The 26,771-nt window shown below is 43.4% G+C and overlaps 1 protein-coding gene across 8 annotated transcripts in view; it reads left to right on the forward strand.

The window, feature by feature from the left end:
- SNCAIP (synuclein alpha interacting protein) overlaps nt 1–26,771 on the forward strand; it is a 344,510-nt gene that overhangs the window by 101,549 nt on the left and 216,190 nt on the right. For all 8 annotated transcript variants that reach the window (XM_077290966.1, XM_077290935.1, XM_077290985.1 and 5 more), the window contains one exon: nt 5,197–5,227. The gene's annotated coding sequence lies outside the window, so the exon portion shown is untranslated. The remainder of the gene's footprint in view (nt 1–5,196; nt 5,228–26,771) is intronic.

Here is a 26,771-nt window from a genome sequence, read left to right on the forward strand (position 1 = left end):
CCGCCATATTGTGCCACCATTTGCTAGCAGCAGGTTGGTCTCCTGCACGGTGGACCCCGGGCTGCGAACGCACCAATAATAATATGTAAATATCTAAATATACTCGGTGCGCTCCGCCAGCCCTAACACACTGTTGGGAATTTATTCAAAATTGAAGACATACTGAACCAGCATGGCTACCACAGCATCTTGCAGCGGCATGCTATTCCATCCGGTTTGCATTTAGTTGAACCATCATTTATTTTTAAACGGGACAATGACCCCAAACACACCTCCAAGCTGTGTAAGGGCTATTTGACCAAGAAGGAGAGTGATGGGGTGCTACGCCAGATGACCTGGCCTCCAGTCACTAGACCTGAACCCAATCGAGATGGCTTGGGGTGAGGTGGACCGCAGAGTTAAGGCAAAAGGGCCAACAAGTGCTAAGCATCTCTGGGAACTCCTTCAAGATTGTTGGATGACCATTCCCGGTGACTACTAGTGTTGAGCGATACCATCCGATACTTGAAAGTATCGGTATCGGAAAGTATCGGCCGATACCGGCAAAGTATCGGATCCAATCCGATACCGATACCCGATACCAATACAAGTCAATGGGACTCAAGTATCGGACGGTATTCCTGATGGTTCCCAGGGTCTGAAGGAGAGGAAACTCTCCTTCAGGCCCTGGGATCCATATAAATGTGTAAAAGAAAGAATTAAAATAAAAAATATCGCTATACTCACCTGTCCGACGCAGCCTGGACCTCAGCGAGGGAACCGGCAGCGTTGTTTGTTTAAAATTCGCGCTTTTACTTGGTTACGTGAAGTCCCGGCTTGTGATTGGTCAGGGCGGCCATGTTGCCGGGACGCGGACCAATCACAGCAAGCCGTGACGAAATTACGTCACGGCTTGCTGTGATTGGTCCGCGTCCCGGCAACATGGCCACCATTAACCAATCACAAGCCGTGACGTCACGGGAGGCTGGACACGCGCGCTTTTTAAAAAGCGCGCGTGTCCAGCCTCCAGTGACGTCCCGGCTTATGATTGGTCACGGCGCCATGTTGCCGGGACGCGGACCAATCACAGCAAGCCGTGACGAAATTACGTCACGGCTTGCTGTGATTGGTCCGCGTCCCGGCAACATGGCCGCCATTAACCAATCACAAGCCGTGACGTCACGGGAGGCTGGACACGCGCGCTTTTTAAAATGGGCGCGTGTCCAGCCTCCCGTGACGTCCCGGCTTGTGATTGGTTGCGCCGCGGTCAACCAATCACAAGCCGGGAGGCTGGACACGCGCGCATTTTAAAATTTTAAAATGCGCGCGTGTCCAGCCTCCCGGCTTGTGATTGGTTGATCGCGGCGCAACCAATCACAAGCCGGGACGTCACGGGAGGCTGGACACGCGCCCATTTTAAAATGCGCGCGTGTCCAGCCTCCCGTGACGTCACGGCTTGTGATTGGTTGCGTCTCCCATGTGACTGCGACGCAACCAATCACAAAGCCGGGACGTAATTTTAAAATCCTTAAGGACCTGAAATTACGTCACGGCTTGCTGTGATTGGTTGCGTCCCGGTCACATGGGCGGCACGCAACCAATCACAAGCCGGGACTCACGTAAAGGAAAGAAAAGCGCGAATTTTAAACAAAGAACGCTGCCGCTTCCCTCGGTAAGGTGCAGGCTGCGTCGGAGAGGTGAGTATAGCAATATTTTTTATTTTAATTCTCTCTTTTACACATTTTTACATTAATGTTGTTTCGATACCGATACCCGATATCACAAAAATATCGGATCTCGGTATCGGAATTCCGATACAGGAAGTATCGGCCGATACCCGATACTTGCAGTATCGGAATGCTCAACACTAGTGACTACCTCTTGAAGCTCATCAAGAGAATGCAAAGAATGTGCAAAGTAGTCATCAAAGAAAAAGGTGGTTACTTTGAAGAACCTAGCATATAAGACATACTTTCAGTTGTTTCACACTTTTTTGTTAAGTATATAATTCTACATGTGTTCATTCACACTGAAGGCATCAAAACTATGAATTAACAATTTTCATAGTCTTGAATATACTGAAAAATCGTTAAATGAGGTGTGTCCAAACTTTTTGGTCTGTACTGTGTGTGTGTGTGTGTGTATATATGTGTGTATATATATATATATATATATATATATATATATATATATATATATATATATATATATATATATATATATTTATTGTGTTTTGAAGAATTTCTCCTTTGAAAATGATGTGTGAATGACATAGAGAATTGCTCTATGTAAAAGCTCATGTTAAAATCGCACTGTAATCGGATAGCAATCGCACTGCATTCAGATGTAAATTGAATGCTAGGTGTGAAAAATCAGATTGTACTCAAATGACACTCGCATTACATTGGTGTGCCTCCCGGCATGGAGACTCGGACCGATTTTTCATATGTTTAGAGTGACTACAGCCTTAGGCTGAATCAGACACGTGGCGCCATATGCAGTAACCCGGTTCTGTAATTTGCAAGCTCAACGCTTTCCCAGAAATATGTCATCTCGCTTTCTTCCTCAAGTATATTATTTGACTGACTTTGCTCAAATGTTGACTTCAGATTGAACGTCGATAAATCTTTCCAGAGAGTCTTTTGGAACGGCTGCAGCTCTTCTTATTTTTATAGACTCCGAGTACAGCAAGCTGATTTCTGCCCAATTTAAACAGAAAACCATTTGTATATCCTAAAGTGATCGCTTTCCATTGCGCTATCATGTTTCTGTGGAATATTTACATTTATGCGTTACTTTTCTGCATTTTGTGCTGTGATGGTTCAGGTTCCATCAATCTCCACACTAAGGGCTGAAGCAGAGGAGCGTATAAATCGGACGCATGAGATCTGATTTTTGATCGGACCGCACACTGACCCATGATGTTATTCAATAGTGCTGTTCATATGAGTGATTTTTCTCTCAGATCAACTGTTCTTGAGAAGAAGTTCCATATGAGACTCGTTCAAGTATATGGGTGTATTAACAAAAAATTGGATCCTGCGCGGAACATCCACTTGGCATCCGATTCTTGGATACTTATCTGTTATAAACCTAGCAGAAAATACAAAGATAAAAAATGTATGTAATCCACACAGGACTGGAACAACAAAGCCACGTGCACACGTAGTGTACTAGATGAGTTTTTTACCTCAGTATTTGTATGCCAAAACCAGGAGTGGTGAAAAAATGCAGGAGTGCTGACGTGTTTCTATTATACTTTTCCTCTGATTGTTCCACTCCTGGTTTTGGTTTACAAATACTAAAGGTACCTTCACACTAAACGATGTCGCTAGCGATCCGTGACGTTGCAGCGTCCTGGATAGCGATATCGTTGTGTTTGACACGCAGCAGCGATCAGGATCCCGCTGTGAGATCGCTGGTCGTTGCTGAAAGTCCAGACCTTCATAACTGTATTAACCTACAGATTATTCCTACTTCTGCAGGTTGCAGTTACGCGATGTGATAGGTTCCCTTTAAATGTATTTCTATTCTTACACATTTTACTCAGGTCAGTAGAAATGCCAAAAACAGGAAAACAGCAACAGAAAACATAAAAGTGTAGTCTGGGCATGAAAAAACAAACATAAGACGGCAGAATTGTTTTTGATCTCTATTCATGGTGTTATTGTTTTCTCTGGTATAGAACAGATGCATTATACATCACGTAGGACATATTCCAGATTATTTATGCCACATGACTGGAATCTGGACGTTCCTATCCTCTTTGAAAGCCCATGCCAATGAATGCTTGAAAGAAATCTATTGATCACAGCTCATTACCATACATGGAAGTAACATACATACAATACGCAGCGGTGAAAATATGTCAGGACCTGTAGATACTGATCAGTATCACTACAGAGAGGCCAGGGCTCAACGGTTCCCCAAAGTTGTACCAGAAAGTACACAACAAATAAGGGTTCTTATATAGGCACTTATATAACCAGCGCGCTTGATCAGATTTTCGTCACTGTTTGGTCTGTGTGACCCTCTATACTACCAGTGAATTTCTCCTATGCCAAAGTATCACATTGCAAAGCTTCTCCTTCTCATTACAATGTCAACTATGGACAGCACAGGTGTCACATGGACAGACTAACAATGACAGACTGATACAGAGGGACGAGGACCCTGCCCTTGCGGGCTTACATTCTACAGGATTATGGGGAAAGAGACAATAGGTTGAGGGTTGCAGGAGCTCCAGTGTTGGTGAGGCGGGAGCTCCGGTAGTGATGAGGCAGCGGGGTCAGTGCAGGCTGTAGGCTTTCCTGAAGAGATGGGTTTTCAGGTTCCGTCCGAAGGATCCGAATGTGATTGATAGTCGGACGTGTTGGGGCAAAGAATTCCAGAGGATGGAGGATATTCGTTAGAAGTCTTGGAGGTGGTTGGTTGAGGAGCGAATAAGTGTGGAGGAGAGAAGGAGGTCTTGGGAGGACCGGAGATTACGTGAGGGAAGATATCGAGGGACAATATCGGGAGATTAGTTCAGAGATATATGGAGGAGACAGGTTATGGATGGCTTTGTAGGTCAGTATTAGTAAACTTTTTTTCTTTTGGAATGCTTCAGTAGTCTCCATGGGACACTGGAAGCTGCAATAATCCGATCGGATCTGCTACACACAGGCGATCTGATTGCCTGTGTGTAGCAGAAATGCTCACTTGCTATGAGCACCTTTCACCAGGCGGCGCTCATAGCAATCTGGCTATGACAACAATAGAGGTCTGCTGCAGACCTCTGGTTGTGATGCCAACCCATCGGTGACCCGCAATCACTTGACGGGGTCACCGATGGGCGGGATTTCCGAAACGCTTCCAGTAAGCACGAGTTATATGCCACTGTGAGATTGACAGCAGCATTTAACAGGTTAACAGCCACGAGTGGATCGAGATTCCACCCTCGACTGTTAGAGGCACATGTTAGGTGTGTGGTTACAGTAGGAACGTACAATGCACAACATATTTGGAGGGGGAGAGAGATGAAAAATCTGAAGGTGTCCTTGTATACAGGTGGATCACTGGGTCCATATGGATCAGAGTATTCAAGTGCATTATTTATTATGGTAGAAGAACAAAGTATCCGTTGTAATCTTCATGTTTTCTTAAGCAGATGGAGTTGAGATAATCTTTTCATTCATAATCATCATTCATAAATTTTCTGATTTTCTTTTTTCCTAGGTTCTTGTTCTGGTGGAAAAACTGCACAAAAGTAAGAACATTTTTACACTTTTTATTAATTTGGTCATAATTATGTGAAAGTCCAAAGGCAGCAAAACATTTTCTGTGATTCTAGTTCCCTGGGACTGGGAAGAAAAGAACCCCACCCTTCATATTTTAGGGTTTAGGTCACGTTCACACGTTCAGTATTTGGTGAGTATTTTACATCAGTATTTGTAATCCAAAACCAGGAGTGGGTGATAAATGCAGAAGTGGTGACATGTTTCTATTTTTCTCTGATGTCAAATACTGACTAAATACTGAGCATGTGAACATGGCCTCATTCAGACGTCCGTGCCCATCTATCCAAGCACAGGTTGTTGGGATCGGTGCAGGTTTCAACACTCCTTTAAATTGTGAATAGTACTAGGCAATGTATGTATACCTAATGCCTCTTTCACACATCTGTTATATTCTCGTATGTGAAAAAAGGGACCGATTTTCATCAGTGTTTTTCGATAAGATTTCCATTAGTATTTGGTCAGTTGCGGACTTGGGATGAACAACCGTGACATATGAAAGACGCCGTAAGTTACAGTTGGTACATGTTCTATCTGTGATAAATCCTAAGGCCGGAACCAAATTCCATTTTCTTCTCAGAATTAAATGCTGAGAAAGTAACACCTCTTATAGCAGTGTTTGTGTGAAGTCAATTACTGCTTATCCTACAAGCCTGCGGGCCAGAACCATATTTTACTGCTAATTAGGAGATGAACATATGGGGAAATATAGCTTTTAATCTAAATATGGAAAGGACATTTTAATGACATATTAAATGCCCAGGCACACCATAAACAATATTATAGGCTTATTTTCTGTTACAACAATATTTATTTTGTCTGGCATATGAGACATTACCAGGGAAAATAAATATTCTTTACCTTGTGGCTTTATCTCATAAAGTTATTTATGGTGTGCCTGAGCCTTTCATATGCAATTACGCAGCAGTTCTCCGAGGCCCTCATTTGTTTGCATTACACCCAAATGTTCCTTTGAAGATCTCCTTCCATTAAATTTTTGCTTTTACATTTTGAATTAATTACAATGTGCCGCATTTTCCAGCAAGCTCATTTGTTATGAGGCAATGCTTGCCATTGACCCTGTCATTCTGCAGCCACCAAACGGGGTTAATGTAGTAGCATGATCTATTACCCATTACTAACTGTTCTTTTTATGGTTGGCCCTTTGTAGTTGGCTTTAGCTGTATCATATAGCTCAGTTACATCTTTTTTTGTTACCAATATTTTGATATTTTGGAAATTATATGAATTTGGGTCAAAAATTTAAGGGTAGTGTTGGGAATCTAACTTATCTCACTCATCTTACTGTTTACTTATACAAATAGTTTTCATAAAATTTTTGGTGCATGATTAAGTTAGCCCTAATCCTGAGTTAGCCGAGTCAGCCCTAAATCCTGACAAAATCCAGTGATAGTCTTCATTTAATGCATAAAGTGCTCATTCGCATGCAGCAAAATCCACAAAGATTTCTTTATTGCGGCAGATTATGCATGAAAAATGTACAGCTCACCCTATTTAATTAATTACAATGTGATGTCCTGCACACAGATAAGCTATCTATGGAAGAAATTCGAGTCTTCAGCTTGGATTTCTACTAAAAGTTAAAAAAGCCTATGTTGTATTTGCCTCTGATTATTCAGACACTTAGGAACTTTATCTGGTGTTGGTTTCCCCTTTGCGGCCGTATGAGCCTCCACTCTTAGGGCTTGTTTCCACTTGCAAGAAACACGTCCGTGTCTCGCATGTGAAAACCAAGCTCTGGTGCCGGCACTCCAGAGCGGAGCGTGCGGTTGCATAGCAACACATGGAGCCGCACGCTCCGCTCTGGAGTGTCGGCGCAAGAGCTTGGTTTTCGCATGCGAGACACGGACGTGTTTCTTGCAAGTGGAAACAAGCCCTAAGAGTGGAGGCTGATACGGCCGCAAAGGGGAAACCAACACCAGATAAAGTTCCTAAGTGTGGGAGGCTTTCTATAAGATCTTGGAGTGTGTACTTGGGAATTTTTGAGGCTGGAGATCCCAACTCCAAGGCCCAGGTGGCTAATGAGTAGACGTTGTAGGCCAGTAGGGCTACTGAGTGCACTATGAGGGCATCAGCCATTATGTAGTGGTAATCTGTAAACTGTTGTGGTGGCCTAGACTTTATAACTGCAATGGGCACTCTTAGCACCTGGCATGTGCCCTTGGTGAATGACCATCATTGATGTTCCCTTGTGAATATTTTAGATGGTTGGCATAAAAAGCAGACAATGGCGTATCAGAAATACGGGCTGAATATTATCTGATGCTATTTATGTATTTATGATTAGAACATATGTAGGATATTATTAACTGGAATTTCAGGCCAGAAATTACGGTAATAATAGTATCAGGCGTGAACTGTAAGTCTTTCAGATGGTAAAATACAGAAATGTGCTGTGCCATCACTGCTTATGTTGTTTTAGGATTTGGCACAGCACATTCGTTATGCTGCAGAGTGCCTTTTCTATGTATTTGCACAGCTGCACTTGGTCGTATTTAGCGCAGTGTTAAATGACGACTATAGAGATCGTAGATAAAAGGAATATTGTATTCAGATAAAGGATAATTATTTGTATTCACATCCTAATATGTCTGTGGCAGATAGAAATAGAGGCATACAGTTAAGTCCATATATATTTGGACAGAGACAACATTTTTCTAATTTTGGTTATAGACATTACCACAATGAATTTTAAACAAAGAAATTCAGATGCAGTGGAAGTTCAGACTTTCAGCTGTCATTTGAGGGTATCCACATTAAAATTGGGTGAAGGGTTTAGGAGTTTCAGCTCCTTAACATGTGCCACCCTGTTTTTAAAGGGACAAAAAGTAATTGGACAGATTAAATAATTTTAAATAAAATGTTCATTTCTAGTACTTGGTTGAAAACCCTTTGTTGGCAATGACTGCCTGAAGTCTTGAACTCATGGACATCAACAGACGCTGTGTTTCCTCCTTTTTGATGCTCGGCCAGGCCTTCACTGTGGTGGTTTTCAGTTGCTGTTTGTTTGTGGGACTTTCTGTCTGAAGTTTAGTCTTTAACAAGTGAAATGCATGCTCAATTGGGTTGAGATAAGGTGACTGACTTGGCTATTCAACAATATTCCACTTCTTTGCTTTATTAAACTCCTGGGTAGCTTTGGCTTTGTTTTGGGTCATTGTCCATCTGTAGTACCAATCAGTTTGGCTGCATTTGGCTGGATCTGAGCACACAGTATGGCTCTGAATACCTCAGAATTCATTCGGCTGCTTCTGTCCTGTGTCACATCATCAATAAACACTAGTGACCCAGTGCCACTGGCAGCCATGCATGCCCAAGCCATCACACTGCCTCCGCCGTGTTTTACAGATGATGTGGTATGCTTTGGATCATGAGCTGTACCACACCTTCGCCATACTTTTCTCTTTCCATCATTCTGGTAGAGGTTGATCTTGGTTTCATCTGTCCAAAGAATGTTCTTCCTGAACTGTGCTGGCTTTTTTAGATGTTTTTTTTAGCAAAGTCCAGTCTAGCCTTTTTATTCTTGATGCTTATGAGTGGCTTGCACCGTGCAGTGAACCCTCTGTATTTACTTTCATGCAGTCTTCTCTTTATGGTAGATTTGGATATTGATGCGCCGACCTCCTGGAGAGTTTTTCACTTGGTTGGCTGTTGTGAAGAAGTTTCTCTTCACCATGGAGATTATTCTGCGATCATCCACCACTGTTGTCTTCCGTGGGTGCCCAGGTCTTTTTGCATTGATGAGTTCACCAGTGCTTTCTTTCTTTCTCAGGATGTACCAAACTGTAGATTTTGCCACTCCTAATATTGTAGCAATTTCTTGGATGGGTTTTTTCTGTTTTCGCAGCTTAACCCCTTAAGCCCCGAGGGTGGTTTGCACGTTAATGACCGGGCCGATTTTTACAATTCTGACCACTGTCCCTTTATGAGGTTATAACTCTGGAACGCTTCAACGAATCTTGGCGATTCTGACATTGTTTTCTCGTGACATATTATACTTCATGATAGTGGTAAAATTTCTTCAATATAACTTGCGTTTATTTGTGAAAAAAATGGAAATTTGGCGAAAATTTTGAAAATTTCGCAATTTTTCAACTTTGAATTTTTATGCCCTTCACATCACAGAGATATGTCACACAAAATACTTAATAGGTAACATTTCCCACATGTCTACTTTACATCAGCACCAAAATTGGAACCAAAATTTTTTTTGTTAGAGAGTTATAAGGGTTAAAAGTTGACCAGCAATTTCTCATTTTTACAACACCATTTTTTTTTAGGGACCACATCTCATTTGAAGTCATTTTGAGGGGTCTATATGATAGAAAATACCCAAGTGTGACACCATTCTAAAAACTGCACCCCTCAAGGTGCTCAAAACCACATTCAAGAAGTTTATTAACCCTTCAGGTGTTTCACAGGAATTATTGAAATGTTTAAATAAAAATGAAGATGTAACTTTTTTTCACGCAAAATTTATTTCAGCTCCAATTTGTTTTATTTTACCAAGGGTAACAGGTGAAAATGGACCCCAAAAGTTGTTGTACAATTTGTCCTGAGTATGCTGATACCCCGTATGTGGGGGTAAACCACTGTTTGGGCGCATGGCAGAGCTCGGAAGGGAAGGAGCGCCATTTGACTTTTCAATGCAAAATTGACTGGAATTGAGATGGGACGCCATGTTGCGTTTGGAGAGCCCCTGATGTGCCTAAACATTGAAACCCCCCACAAGTGACACCATTTTGGAAAGTAGACCCCTTAAGGAACTTATCTAGATGTGTGGTGAGCACTTTGACCCAACAAGTGCTTCACAGAAGTTTATAATGCAGAGCCGTAAAAATAAAAAATATTTTTTCACAAAAATGATCTTTTTGCCCCCAATTTTTATTTTCCCAAGGGTAAGAGAAGAAATTGGACCCCAAAAGTTGTTGTGCAATTTGTCCTGAGTACGCTGATACCCGATATGAGGTTGTAAACCACTGTTTGGGCACATGGCAGAGCTCAGAAGGGAAGGAGCGCCGTTTGACTTTTCAATGCAAAATTGACTGGAATTGAGATGGGACACCATGTCGCGTTTGGAGAGCCCCTGATGTGCCTAAACATTAAAACCCCCCACAAGTGACACCATTTTGGAAAGTAGACCCCCTAAAGAACTTATCTAGATGTATTTTGAGAGCTTTGAACCCCCAAGTGTTTCACTACAGTTTATAACGCAGAGCCGTGAAAATAAAAAAAAAAAATCCACAAAAATTATTTTTCAGCGCCCAGTTTTTTATTTTCCCAATGGTAACAGGAGAAATTGGACCCCAAAAGTTGTTGTCCAATTTGTCCTGAGTACGCTGATACCCCATATGTGGGGGGGGGAACCACTGTTTGGGCGCATGGCAGAGCTCGGAAGGGAAGGAGCGCCATTTGGAATGCAGACTTAGATGGATTGGTCTGCAGGCATCACGTTGCATTTGCAGAGCCCCTGATGTACCCAAACAGTAGAACCCCCCACAAGTGACCCTATATTGGAAACTAGACCTCCCAAGGAACTTGTCTAGATGTGTTGTGAGAACTTTGAACCCTCAAGTGTTTCACTACAGTTTACAACGCAGAGCCGTGGAAATAAAAAAAAAAAAGATTTTCCCCACAAAAATGATTTTTAGCCCCCCAAATTTATATTTTCCCAAGGGTAACAAGAGAACTTGGACCCCAAAAGTTGTTGTCCAATTTGTCCCGAGTACGCTGATACCCCACATGTTGGGGTAAACCCCTGTTTGGGCGCTTGGGAGAGCTCGGAAGGGAAGGAGCACTGTTTTACTTTTTCAACGCAGAATTGGCTGGAATTGAGATCGGACGCCATGTCGCGTTTGGAGAGCTCCTGATGTGCCTAAACAGTGGAAACTCCCCAATTCTAACTGAAACCCTAATCAAAACACACTCCTAACCCTAATCCCAATGGTAACCCTAACGACACCCTTAACCCTGACACACCCCTAACTCTAATCCCAACCCTAATCCCAACCGTAAATGTAATCCAAACCCTGACCCTAACTTTAGCCCCAACCCTAACTTTAGCCCCAACCCTAACTTTAGCCCCAACCCTAACTTTAGCCCCAACCCTAACTTTAGCCCCAACCCTAACCCTAACTTTAGCCCTAACCCTAACTTTAGCCCCAACCCTAACCCTAGCCCTAACCCTAGCCCTAACCCTAGCCCTAATCCTAATGGGAAAATGGAAATAAATACATTGTTTTAATTTTATTATTTTTCCATAACTAAGGGGTTGATGAAGGGTTTGATTTACTTTTATAGCATTTTTTATAGCGGATTTTTATGATTGGCAGCTGTCACACACTAAAAGACGCTTTTTATAGCAAAAAAGTTTTTTGTCTCCACATTTTGAGAGCTATAATTTTTCCATATTTTGGTCCACAGAGTCATGTCAGGTCTTGTTTTTTGCGGGACGAGTTGACGTTTTTATTGTTAACATTTTCGGGCACATGACATTTTTTGATCGCTTTTTATTCCGATTTTTGTGAGGCAGAATGACCAAAAACCAGCTATTCATGAATTTCTTTTTTTTTTTGGGGGGGGGGGCATTTATACTGTTCCGCGTTTGGTAAAATGGATAAAGCACTTTTATTCTTCGGGTCAGTACGATTACAACGATACCTCATTTATATCATTTTTTTATGTTTTGGCGCTTTTATGCGATAAAAACTATTTTATAGAAAAAATAATTATTTTGGCATCGCTTTATTCTGAAAACTATAACTTTTTAATTTTTTTGCTGATGATGCTGTATGGCGGTATGATAATAAAGCGTTGTTTTCTGCCTCGTTTTTTTTTTTTTCTTTTTTACGGTGTTCACTGAAGGGGTTAACTAGTGGGGCAGTTTTATAGGTTGGGTCGTTACGGACGCGGCGATACTAAATATGTGTACTTTTATTGTTTTTTTTTATTTAGATAAAGAAATGTATTTATGGGAATAACATTTTTTTTTTCTTTATTTAGGAATTATTTTTTTAAATTTTTTTTTTTACACATGTGGAATTTTTTTTTTTTAACTTTTTTACTTTGTCCCAGGGGGGGACATCACAGATCGCTGATCTGACAGTTTGCACAGCCCTCTGTCAGATCGGTGATCTGACTTACAGCGCTCCTGGCATACCAGCACCTGCACTGAGCAGGCGCTTGGTAAGCCAGCTCCGTACAGGACCCGGATGCAGCCCCGCGGCCATTTTGGATCCGGGGACTGCAGGGAGAGGAGGAGGTAAGAGACGCTCGTTGCTCCAAGGGTCTCAGGGAAGCCCGCAGGGAGCCCCCTCCCTGCGCGATGCTTCCCTATACTGCCGGAACACTGCTATCATGATTGATCGCAGTGTGCCGGGGGTTAATGTGCCAGGGGCGGTCCGTGACCGCTCCTGGCACATAGTGCCGGATGTCAGCTGCGATAGTCAGCTGACACCCGGCCGCGATCAGCCGCGCTCCCCCTGTGAGCGCGGCCGATCGCATATGACGTACTATCCCGTCGGTGGGAATTAAGGCCCACCCCACCTCGACGGGATAGTACGTCATATGGGATTAAGGGGTTAAGGATGGCTAGTTTCACCTGCATGGAGAGCTCCTTTGACCGTATGTTTACTTCACAGCAAAACCTTCCAAATGCAAGCACCACACCTCAAATCAAATCCAGGCCTTTTATCGGCTTAATTGAGAATGACATAACGAAGGGATTGCCCACACCTGTCCATGAAATAACCTTGGAGTCAATTGTCCAATTACTTTTGGTCCCTTTAAAATCAGGGTGGCACATGTTAAGGAGCTGAAACTCCTAAACCCTTCATCCGATTTTAATGTGGATACCCTCAAATGAAAGCTGAAAGTCTGAACTTCAACTGCATCTGAATTGCTTTGTTTAAAATACATTGTGGTAATGTCTATAACCAAAATCAGAAAAATGTTGTCTCTGTCCAAATATATATGGACTTAACTTTATTAGATGTTTTGTGAAACAATTAAGTTTAATCAGTGACTGTCACCTTCTGACCTCTGTGCTGTATGAACCAGAGCTTTATGACAAGGTCCATTTACTGTCTGTGCATCTACAGCCTGTGCATCTACAGTCTGTGCCTCTACAGTCTGTGCCTCTATGGTCTGTGTATCTACGGTCTGGGCAGCTACGGTCTGTGCCTCTATGGTCTGTGTATCTACAGTCTGTGCATCTACAGTCTGGGCAGCTACAGTCTGTGCCTCTATGGTCTGTGCATCTACTGTCTGTACCTCTACAGTCTGTGCAGCTACAGTCTGTGCCTCCACTATCTGTGTATCTACAGTCTCTGTGCACCTACAGTCTGTGCCTCTACAGTCTGTGTATCTACAGTCTCTGTGTATCTACAGTCTCTGTGTATCTACAGTCTCTGTGTATCTACAGTCTCTGTGCATCTACAGTCTGTGCAGCTACAGTCTGTGGCTCTACTATCTGTGCCTCTACAGTCTGTGCCTCTACTGTCTGTGCATCTACTGTCTGTGTATCTACAGTCTCTGTGCCTCTACAGTCTGTGCCTCTACAGTCTGTGCATCTACTGTCTGTGTATCTACAGTCTCTGTGCCTCTACAGTCTGTGCCTCTACTGTTTGTGTTTCCACTATCTGAGTATCTACAGTCTGTGCCTCTACTATTTGTGCCTCTACTGGTTGTGCATCTACAGTCTGTGTATCTACAGTCTGTGCATCTACAGTCTTTGTATCTGTGTATCTACAGTCTGTGTATCTACTGTCTGTACATCTACTATCTGTGCATCTACAGTCTGTGTATCTACTGTCTGTGCGAGTGTGAGCAGGTTGCGGGATGCAGTGACAGACAGAAGGCAGAGCAGGGGTTAACAAATATAACAGTTTTAATTTAACAGGGGGTAAACTCCTCGCAGGGAGGTGCAGGGTTAAATGGGGAGTATAACAGTCCAATTGTAAAGGATATGCAGAGTTAAGGAACAATGAATCAGATAACGGCAGTTCTTGTGAATCACTTAACCTGGCAGTAGTTCCTCCGACTGTAGATGCTGCTTGAAAGTCAGTAGCGCCGACAACAGCTGGTGCAGTGCTTGTCCAAGAAGGTCCTGCTGGTAACGGTGGTCTGTCTTCTGGCAGCAGTGGTTGGTGTCCGGTACCTTCCACTGGGCCCCTAGTCCACAAGTGGCTGTGGCCAACGCAAGCAAGGCTGCAATACTGTCAGGGTCCTGGTTGAACGGTGTGACAATGTCCAGCAATGTGGGCAGCAACAAACAGTCCTGCACCCTGCCCTGTCTCTCAAGCTTACGTGCGGTGCTCAGCTGAACAGGGCTCCGGGCTCTCCTTGTCACTGTGGTAGGCTCCGGCAGAGTCCTGGCATATGGCCGGCCCCGTTTCGTCTCAGCCCGGCTGCGCATCTCGCAGAGCATGCTGCGCACGCACCTTGCCCCTCTCACTGCTGGCGGGAAAATACTTGATGATGCGCGCGCGCTTTCCCTTTTAACCACGCTCCCAGCTTCCTGGTCAGAGCCCCGCTCCGGTCCTTTTTGGCCTTCCCCCGGACAACATGTGACACAGCCTCAACAGTTCCGGAACCAGCGCAGCACAGGTTTCCGCAGACCGGTGTTCCTCCTTACACATATACAGTCTGTGTATCTACTGTCTGTGCATTTACTATCTGTGTATCTACAGTCTGCCTCTGCATTCTCTATGTATCTACAGTTTCTGTGTATCTACTGTCTGTGCCTCTACTGTCTGTGCATCTACAGTTTCTGTGTATCTACTGTCTGTGCGTCTAGTCTGTGCGTATACAGTCTGTGCATCTACTGTCTGTGCATCTACTATCTGGGTATCTACAGTCTCTGTATCTACAGTCTCTGTGTATTTTCAGTCTATGTTCCTCTACAATCTCTGTGTATCTACAGTCTCTGTGAATCTACTCTCTGTGCCTCTACAATCTCTGTTCCTCTACAGTCTCTATTCCTCTGCAGTCTCTGTGCCTCTGCATTCTCTGTGCCTCTGCAGTCTCTGTGCCTCTGCAGTCTCTCTGTATTTTCAGTCTCTGTTCCTCTACAGTCTCTGTGAATCTACTGTCTGTGCCTCTACAATCTCTGTTCCTCTACAGTCTCTGTTCCTCTACAGTCTCTGTGTATCTACTGTCTGTGTATCTACTGTCTGTGCCTCTACTGTCTCTGTTCCTCTACAGTCTCTGTTCCTCTACAGTCTCTGTGTATCTACTGTCTGTGTATCTACTGTCTGTGCCTCTACAATCTCTGTTCCTCTACAGTCTCTGTTCCTCTACAGTCTCTGTGTATCTACTGTCTGTGTATCTGTCTATCGGCCAGGCTATAGCGCTGCACACAGTCACAAGTGCGCACATCCATCCACAACCCTTTCTCATTTTATGATATTTTTGTTGGAAGAGACTAGAGCGAGTAAGTGAAAGGTGTGCAGCTGCATTTTACGTTCGCCCAGGAGACTTTTGCTCTGTATTTAGCAATTCATACAGGACTTTAGGAATAAGACCATCCTGTTTTTTATCCCTAACATCTGTTTGAACTTTAGAGGGAAAAGGACATCTGCCCCATAAACGCAGCTTCGTTTTCAGAGGTTGGGAAAACAAACGCTGCACTATCACTATTAACATTTCACATAGTTTCCTTCCAGATTTTAGACTTCTGGTGGCATTAAGTTATTCCTCCTATAAATGTGCCACATTTCTTCAGGGTTTATAAAAGTGGATGTCTGTTTTGGTTAAAATGAAATTCACACAATAGGAGACTTTTCCTAATGTCAGCTCACCGTTTCCCTTCCTCACTGTTGCCCACATTAGATTAGATGCCCTCTTGCCAGATCAGCTGCAGACTTTAAATGGAATCTGACAGCAGGTTTTTGCTACCCCATCTGAGAACAGCATAATGTAGGCAAAGACCCTGATTCCAACCATGTATCACTTATTTCACTGGGTGCAGCAGTTATGATACAATCAAAGCTTTTAAATAAATTCCACATTCGTCCACTATACACTCAGTGGCGCCGGCTAGATTTTATCCAGCTTATCCGGGGTTAATCTAGCTGGTAATCTGGTTGGAGGCTGGGTCACGCCTGTGGCCTTTAAATAGTCTTTCTGGACTTTGGGCGTCGCCGATTATAGCTTGTGTCTTGTGCCTGGTGATCTCGGTCTGGAGTGGTGGTCTAGGAGAAGAAATATCGTATCTGGTGGTGTATTATCCTTTGTCATATTCCTCCTTCCTATATTTGTATTTGTTTTGCCCTGTGCACATTATAGTGTTTTCCTGTGTGTCTGCGGCGTGGTGCGTTTTTTAGTTTTCCCTGTCCGTGCTTTCTGTAGGGGTTGGTGTGTGGTCTAATCACTGGGTGGTGGGTGGAGGTTTCAGCACAGGACTGAAACAGGAGTCAGGGTCAGGCCTGGCGGCCCAGACAAGCACACCATCAGTGTAAATTCTGGGAAAGGGACAGACAGGGTTTTCCCTAGTCTGAGGGATATCGCAGGGGCCCGGGTAATCAGCTGTAGTCTACCCAGTACCCGCATGACAGTGACACATTCCTGAAATCTGTGTCTTAGCCCCTACCTCATGCTGTCCTCGATTACATAGCAAAAACCTGCTGACAGATTCCCTTTAAACAACGTCAAATGATGGAGAACTTTGGAAATCTGCATCCCCATTTACTTTTTCTATTGTATATGTTAAAGAGCAGTGTGCAGAGGTAATAAATAGAATGCCCCTTAGGGTACCGTCACACAGTGGCATTTTTTTATCGCTACGACGGCACGATTTGTGACGTTCTAGCGATATCGTTACGATCTCGCAGTGTCTGACACGCTACTGCGATCAGGCACCCAGCTGAGAATCGTACGTCGTAGCACATCGTTTGAAACTTTCTTTCGTCGCTGGATCTCCCGCTGTCATCGCTGGATCGTTGTGTGTGACAGCGATCCAGCGATGCGTTCGCTGGTAACACGGGTAAACATCGGGTAACTAAGCGCAGGGCCGCGCTTAGTAACCCGATGTTTACCGTGGTTACCAGCGTAAAAGTAAAAAAAAAAAAACCGTACATGCTCACCATCTGATGTCCGTCAGGTCCCTTGCCGTCTGCTTTCCGCTCTGACTGTCTGCCGGCCGGAAAGTGAGAGCAGATCACAGCGGTGACGTCGCCGCTGCGCTCTGCTCTCACTGTACGGCCGGATCTCAGTCAGAGCAGGAAGCAGACTGCGAGGGACCTGACGGACATCAGATGGTGAGTATGTACTGTTTGGTTTTTTTTACTTTTATGCTGGTAACCACGGTAAACATCGGGTTACTAAGCGCGGCCCTGCGCTTAGTAACCCGATGTTTACCCTGGTTACCCCGGGACTTCGGCATCGCTCCAGCGCCGTGATTGCAACGTGTGACCGCAGTCTACGACGCTGGAGCGATAATCGTACGACGCTGCAACGTCACGAATCGTGCCGTCGTAGCGATGTAAATGGTACTGTGTGACGGTACCCTTAGATCATACAGCCATTTTCCAGTTATTTGCGTAGTCTCATGCTGGTCATCTGTTTCACATTAGCTCTTAATAGTGGCAGCATCCTAAACAGTGCTTGTGTGCTCTTGCAGATTTTGCCAATCTTATGGTATGTGCACACAACGTCATCTTCACGCTGATACCTCAATGAACCCACCTGAAAAAGCGCCAAAAAAAAGAATGGACTAATGTATTGCAATGTCAAAACGACTTACATTTCAGCCTTTTTCTCTCCTTTTAACCGGTGCAGACTTAGAAAGCTATCAAGTATATAAAAGAAGGGACCGGTGCATTCTTTAGGCGACTTCTGCTGGGAAGCTGCCTCTGATTCACATACAGAAAATAAAAAAAAACAAAACACGCCACTGCAAAAGGACGTCACAAAAGATGCTTTTGGAAAAACACTGCAGGCATTTTCCTGAAGTGTTTCCTACAGCAAAAATAATGCGGGTACCCTGACATTTAAAAAGCATGGTTGCCCTTAGGGTATTTTCTTCAATGGTTTCCTTTACTCTGCTGGATTTTGATCTTGTTGGACTCATTTTTGTGTTGATTCTCATGGATTAAGTGTCATCCTATAAAGGATATGTATGCACTTGCGCTACGTCCTATGTTGTCATAAATAGAAATACCATGAGTATGAGATTTACCTGCTTAGGGGAATGGAGCACTTGGATTTGTTCTAATGGGAACGTGAAGCAAATCACTAATGGTGTAAGGATATACTCTCTAAAAAAGAGGATAAAGGTAGATTTTAGGTATATACTCAGATGCTGTGCTCAAATGTATATGTATATATACACCCACGTTAATGTAGTCACTATATGATGAAATACTGTATAGCGTATCTTCAGGATATCTTAAACATGAAGATGAATGTTCTAAGTGAGAACCTGCAGAAATATATACACCGAGATGGTTAGGGCACTTTAAAAACAAGTCTAATATCCACAGAACCGGTAGCTACTTTGTACCTGTTTATAAGGCTGCAAAAAAGATACCGCAAGTAGTCAGTTATATATGTAGCCGAAATTTGCGGCTGAAGTAGACAGAGCCAGATCCGGGATTAGCACATCATAAAAAGATATAAAGATCACGCGACAGCGTTACTTATCTGTCCTTATTCGGTTCAGATCCTATGGTGGCTGTAGAAGCTTGAGTCTTCAGCGCATGCCGTCCCGGCCGGTGACGGACACGCGCGCAGTTGTAGATCTCCGCCGGAGGTAGTGAAGGACCTTCGTGTCACGTGTTCAGCAGTCACGTGATACTGCTCTTCAGTATCACGTGACTGCTGAACACGTGACACGAAGGTCCTTCACTACCTCCGGCGGAGATCTACAACTGCGCGCGTGTCCGTCACCGGCCGGGACGGCATGCGCTGAAGACTCAAGCTTCTACAGCCACCATAGGATCTGAACCGAATAAGGACAGATAAGTAACGCTGTCGCGTGATCTTTATATCTTTTTATGATGTGCTAATCCCGGATCTGGCTCTGTCTACTTCAGCCGCAAATTTCGGCTACATATATAACTGACTACTTGCGGTATCTTTTTTGCAGCCTTATAAACAGGTACAAAGTAGCTACCGGTTCTGTGGATATTAGACTTGTTTTTAAAGTGCCCTAACCATCTCGGTGTATATATTTCTGCAGGTTCTCACTTAGAACATTCATCTTCATGTTTAAGATATCCTGAAGATACGCTATACAGTATTTCATCATATAGTGACTACATTAACGTGGGTGTATATATACATATACATTTGAGCACAGCATCTGAGTATATACCTAAAATCTACCTTTATCCTCTTTTTTAGAGAGTATATCCTTACACCATTAGTGATTTGCTTCACGTTCCCATTAGAACAAATCCAAGTGCTCCATTCCCCTAAGCAGGTAAATCTCATACTCATGGTATTTCTATTTATGACAACATAGGACGTAGCGCAAGTGCATACATATTCTGTATATATTATTAGTATCTCATATCCTTAGTGATAAAGGGTTTCACCTGCAGCAGTCCATATTTACCATACGCAACAGCGCCGCTACCTCTATATATATATTCATCCTATAAAGGCCCTGTTGGTGTGTGTTACATGTGCCACTATGGGGGTTTTACTTTCATGAGCTGCTGTATTATAGCCCCTCTAAGAAAAAAACAAAAAACAACATAGTATGGATTCTACAGAATCTCCTTATAAAATCAAGTGTGGGCGCCGGCAGACTATGGTTGCCACATGGATCCCTTACACCAGTGGCCTCCAACTCCTGTCCTCAAGAGCCACACACAGGTCATGTTTTCAGGATTTCCTAAGTATTGAAGTGATGCCATTTTTGGCTGTCCAGATGATACAATTTTCACCTGGGAAATACTGAGGAAATCCTGTAAACATGACCTGTGTGTGGCTCTTGAGGACCAGAGTTGTGAACACTGCCTTACACGTTCCATGACTAGGTCCCTCAGCCCTCCTCGGGCATTAGGATTTACTCCGGCCTGGTGCTCATTGTTTGCACTTCATGGACCTTTCTGTCCCTTTTGATCCCTTTTGTTGATTCTTTACATGACTGGTGTGATTCGATGTGTTGACGCACTAGGTGTACTTTCTAGTTGTATTCCTTATTATATCTTAGTAGAAAGAAGAAAGCTAATAAACTAAGGCTACAGGATGAGCCGGACATGTTTACTTGCTTACTATTAATGAAGTCATTTATTATTAATTGCATTGGATGGTTCCTATTGCTTCTAATTTAATGCCTTCACCCTTACCACAGCGGCGGTGTAATGTTCCCTTACTTACATCAGCAGATTTCCTGCTCCCTAAGGTCATTAGTGTGTACAGGGTTCTTTACAAAGTAGCTATTGCAGGTCAGTAAAAACTGGTTATCCGATTGTAGACCTGTAATGAAATGGGTTTTACGTCTCCTGGAAGGTCCGAAGGACCTGGTGGCTAAATTGGGGGATTGCACCAGTCACTTGTGTAAGGACCCTCTATTGCCCCTAGAAGTGTCTGCACTTGCTACTTGTTGGCTATTCCTAGCATCCCATTGACTACCATAGCAGGTGTGCCATCGTTTTTTTAGCACCATTCAAATTCACTGTTCACAATTGGGATACTGCCTCTTTAAAAGTACCACTTTAACCCCGTCACCCCCAGGCCATTTTCTATTTTAGTTTTTTCCTCCCCTTCTTCCAAGAGCCCTAACTTTTTATATTTCTGTCAATATAGCAGTATGAAGGCTTGTTTTTTTGCGGGACAAGTAGTACTTTTGAACTGTACATGGCCCCATTGATTCTATCATGTACACGGATCACTTGTCCTGGTCCCTTTTCTACCATATTCTGCAGTTCATTTCCCAATGGGGCTCACTCTATCAGTATGTCTTTGGAGTGTAGGAGGAAAACCACGCAAACACGGGGAGATCATACAGATTCCTTGCAGATGTTGTCCTTGGTGGGATTTGAACCTAGGATCCTACCACTGCAAAGCATCATTGCTAACCACTGAGCCACCATGCTGCCCAAATATGTTGGAATAATTATTATTGTAAAACCTGTTTTTGATTGTACATACTGACACATATACTACCAGGGTATGATGCCTAGAATGTCATAATCACTTGACATAATGTATTTTTACTATCCAGTGTAAGCAGCCATGTTTTATCAGAAGATATGCTGATAGACACAATCTGGTTTTGTTCTCTCATTTAATTCTATAAGTTAGAGATGATTAGCAGGATACCATGGGAAAGTTTATACTCGCAGTATACGGTATATTGCTGTTTTAATTGAGACTAGTGACCCTAGGAAGGAATTTTGATCCCTTTTTTATCTGTCTTTTGATTGTGTTCACCGGTCCAAGTGAAATAAATAGCTATTTTTGGAGCATAATAATTAATTATCATGAAACATATAATGTAACAGTACCCTTCTGAGATATTTAGTCACAGTACAAATAAAAACTGCTTGTGCTGTAGAGAAAATGAGACATTGCGTGGTGCCCAATCAGATGAATGGACAGCCTTGTATTCTATGGTCATATTGTGCCCACCAAAGCTGTGGACACCTCTCCGAATGGTAGCGCATGATGTTGGGTTAACGCCTTCAAAAAGTAGAGATATTTTATCCCATATGATTTACATCTCAGCTACAACAGGAGCTTCATGCCAGTCACCAATTTAGCAACAGTCACCATGAAATATCCTTTTCCATCTGTACAGTGTCAGCCATAATACTTCCTGGACAATGTCAATCGCAGTGCTGCCAGCTGGGCACCCAACTGCTTGTGCTTAATTGAAAGGGCCCATGAATCAAATGTCTGCTTATGGCAGAGGATTATTATATAGGGTCATGTGCTATTGGTATCTAAAAGGGTTATCTGACACTAATCACTTCTGCATCAGAGGTGAGAGATGACCAGGAAACCTACGAAATGCCTGCCGATCAAGCTGGCATCTTGGCAGGTGTTTGGGGTCATACCGTCACCATACACCTCTGGTACGGAAGTGAGCCATGCTGGATAATCTATTTAACTCCAGAATTTTGGCATGAATATCCACCATTGGTGAAGCCCAGATACAACCATACTCTAGATGGTAAAGCTCCACTAGAAGAATTTCCACCACCCCCTCCAATAAAAATCGGCGCCACTAAAAAAAAAAATTAACACATAAGCGTAAAAGGGTTTGCACTAACACTTTTACTGAGGTAGAAAAACCGTTATCATGTTTTTAAAATTTTTCCTTTTCATGTTTTAATCTACTAATAACTGTGATGTTTTATGACTTTTGCGGTTGCTGGATTTTCCCTTTTTTTCACTTTTACAGAGGCTCTGTTCACATCTGTGTTGTGGTTTCCGTGTAATGAAAACCATATAATACAGTCAAATGTGTTGCATCAAGGACACCAAGGCATGCTGTACTAAACTTTCTGTCAAGTGTGAAATCTGTGTGAACAGAGTATAAGGGTACTCGTACATCTTAGCTAGCGATCAGCTGAGTGGTCGCTCCCAATTTCCAAGCCTTAGTGTGTCTTCAATGAGGAGAGTTGAGTCCGCTTCTTATTTTTAGGGAGAACAAAAGGATCAGGCATTTATACTAAAACTATCCAATCCTCATCTTTTAGCGGAGAGACAGGAGGCCCTATACTCATTAGACATTCAGCTGGACCTACGAAAATTAATGGGTTTGGCCAACTTTAACCTAAAATAAATGGGACTGTTTGGCCTGAAGTTTCGTTTACATGGAAAAGTAAACGCTGCGCACAGTGCTGTCTACACTAGATCGCTCAGTGTGCATCGCTGCCATGGCGGTGCAAGTCCTGTTTGCTGCACAAAAGATCATTTCCCCCAATGAACAATGGTTATGCTCGCTCCCGGGGTGATTGGCATCTTGTTTACACAGCAAGATAGTCGTGATACAAGCGTTTCACCACACTCGTTCACAATTATCTTGCAGTGTAGATGACCCTTGGCTCTGGGAGCAGCAACAAAAGTGGTGGGTGGAGGGGCATATGTACTCTGCCTCTAAGGCCAGGGTCACACTTGCGAGTGCAATGCAATACCCGGCACTGCTGCAGGCACTCGGGACCGGAGCGTGCGGCTGCATAGAAATACATGCAGCTGCACACTCCGGTCCCAAGTGCTGGCGGCAGTGCCGGGTATTGATGCGAGAGACTCGTGGGAGTTTCTCACATTGCACTCACAAGTGTGACCCCGGCCTAAATCCTTGATCTGTGGAGTTACATTTTTGTTATCTTCCAGATGACTGATAAATCAATGCACATGGCACAGAAATTTGGTCAATCACCACATCGTCAAAAATGGTAATAATAAGGTCAATAAAATAAATCTGTATGTATATAGTTATAGCAGATCCCGTCCATGGTTCTTCATGAATACCTGAAAGTATTTATTACTGTTCCAACTCATTTCATTGCTGTGTCACAAATGTATATTGCCCCTTTAACGTGCATAGTAGTTCACAGTTAATAATGCGGCAAGTTCCCTTTATATGAATCCTGGGGGAATAAACCGATTTTATTTGCTGTTTTTATAGGCACGACAAAAACTGATATAACCTCTGTATGTCTTTAGCACATTGCTTTGTCTGCTCCGATGCTTCTCCAAGTGGTTAACATCAGATGGCAGTATATTTAGTAACATTCAGCCCACGGTGTATGACATACACTGTGCACACAGCGCTTGTGTGCTCTTACATGGTGTTTGTGAGATCGGGGGCTCGATGATCCTGCTCGCCCATCTCACAAAGTAGTTGTCTATGGGTCTAGATTGTCACAAGGAAGAAAACTTTTTCCGATCATCCTTCAAAGAAGATTTGTCATGGCAAGATCATTCTCTTTGCATATGGATAAAAGTCTTGCAGACTCCTCTGTCTTCTGCAGCGAGCCTCTTAACAATGACGGCTTTGAACTGTTGAACTTTAATAAGAAGGGAACACTCTGAATAAGCCTCGGTCGGGATATGGTGATCCTTTGCTTGGAACTTAGTTTCTTAGTTACATAAATCAAATATGTCATGAGCTGGAAAGGCAGCGAATAAAATAACAGTGCCTGGGGTTTTTCTTTTCTTCTTCCTTTGTTCTTTCGCTCACCCAAAACCTTTCTGAGCAATTATAATTGTCATTTTCAGGAAATGTCACTTGACGTGAAAACCAGAAGCAAATGAGTCTGCCACCAAATCTCGCCTGTCTGCATGTATTCTCACGCTTCCATCATGTGACATTCTATGTATATAATAGCTGTGTTTTTGTCATTTTTATGAATACACGCTCCACCATAATGTTTCATAGCACATTAATCACCTGTTGTACCAACTTTACTCCTTTCCTCTACTTCTCAATGGATTGTGACACCAATCACAACCAGCCATTTAATTATGTTTTTTTTCCATTGGAATTGAAATCTTATGAATAAAATGTTTCTATTGTAACTAGTGGTATGGGTGTGGAGGTTCCAGTACAACAATCCTAATGGTATCTGTTTTAGGGCTTGTTCACACTACCATGCTTATCAGGAACCAGAAGCTCACCAATTTTCATGGTTTAAGCTTTTATACAAGGATCTGGTCTCTTTGTGTTTGCACCCTACAAGTAGCTGCTCGCTGTTGCAGCAAACTGATGGATAAAAACAAATAAATGTGGTTGGTAGCAGAGAGAATAAAGGTACCTTCACACGAAGCGACGCTGCAGCGATAGCGACAACGATGTCGATCGCTGCAGCGTCGCTGTTTGGTCGCTGGAGAGCTGTCACACAGACCGCTCTCCAGCGATCAACTATGCCGAGGTCCCCTGGTAACCAGGGTAAACATCGGGTAACTAAGCGCAGGGCCGCGCTTAGTAACCCGATGTTTACCCTGGTTACCAGCGTAAAATCTAAAAAAAACAAACAGCACATACTTACATTCACGTCCCCCTGCGTCCACTTCCTGACTGACTGAGCGCCGTACAGTGAGAGCAGAGCGGTGACGTCACCGCTGTGCTGCTTTCACTTTCACTTTGCGGCGCTGAGTCAGAGGAGGAAGCAGACTGCAGGGGACGCAATGTGAGTATGTGCTGTTTGTTTTTTTTACATTTTACGCTAGTAACCAGGGTAAACATCGGGTAACTAAGCGCGGCCCTGCGCTTAGTAACCCGATGTTTACCCTGGTTACCAGTGTAAAATATCGCTGGTATCGTTGCTTTTGCTTTCAAACACAACGATACACAGCGATCGGACGACCAAATAAAGTTCTGGACTTTATTCAGCGACCAGCGACATCACAGCAGGATCCTGATCGCTGCTGCGTGTCAAACGAAACGATATCGCTAGCGAGGACGCTGCAACGTCACGGATTGCTAGCGATATCGTTATAATGTCGTTTCGTGTGAAGGTACCTTAAGTTGCAATCTAAATACAGAGCTGGCTGAGTCTAGGAATCTATACTCAGAGAGGAGTCAGGCAGTTCTAAGGTAAAATCAATAGGGCATCCAGGTGTCACGCTGGGTGAAGGAGAAGCAAGGTGCACAACAACACAATAACAGGGAGAGGGTGGGGAAGCCCAAACACTTGGAAAGGGGGAAGTGGAGTCTGCAAAGCAAATTTAACACCCTTACTGCCCTAAACGTCCCTAAATAGGTTCGGCACCTATCGCCGAGCAGGAACCTAATCCCTGCCTGACCTGAGCGATAGACCCTGGATATGGAGGGGATGGGGTGGGCGCTAGTCAACCCCCACTACAACTAAAGACAGGGGATGAAAGAACGAGGGGATACACTTAGCTTGAGACGACAACCAAGATATCACACCACCAATCCTCCAAGGTTACTCCAAGAAAACACTAGCCAACTGCTTGTATTTCCAATCAGACCCGAGGGAATTTGAGTTAACCCCAGCACCCTGCTGAAGAGACTGAATGTATTTAAACCTTCAGCAAAGGTGTGTTAATTAGCAACAAAAGGTGGAGGTAACTGTTGGGTCCTAGTGGGAGAAGGATATCACTCCATAGCACAGATGCAAAAATTAAGAAGGTGTTTGTAGAGCTAATCGCAATAACCTTCAGATCCAGGATGACTTTCTGTCACACCTGACACACCCATGACACCAGGAGGTTAATCAGAAGAAATGTCAATAACACAAACTATGTTGAGCACAACATAAATTAAAACCCACAATACTATAAGTCCACCAGTGCAGTTTCACAAGATGATACATATGGAAAAATACCCCTTCTTAGTAAGTCATTTGATAAATAAGAGCCATGACTTTGTTGCTTATCGAATATCACAGTGAGGCTTTCATGTTTCCGGTGAAGGCTATTGATGAAAGCACTGAATGTTGTCTGTGATGGCGGTGAAGAGCATCATCTACTATCAGTTGATCTAATGATTAGACATAGTCACTTGACCACAAATTATACAGGAAAGGTTACGATAACTCAGTCTTTCTGATTATCGATAAGAATAATGAC

This window comes from Ranitomeya variabilis, chromosome 1, assembly GCF_051348905.1.
Source record: "Ranitomeya variabilis isolate aRanVar5 chromosome 1, aRanVar5.hap1, whole genome shotgun sequence".
NCBI classification, from domain to species: Eukaryota; Metazoa; Chordata; class Amphibia; order Anura; family Dendrobatidae; genus Ranitomeya; species Ranitomeya variabilis.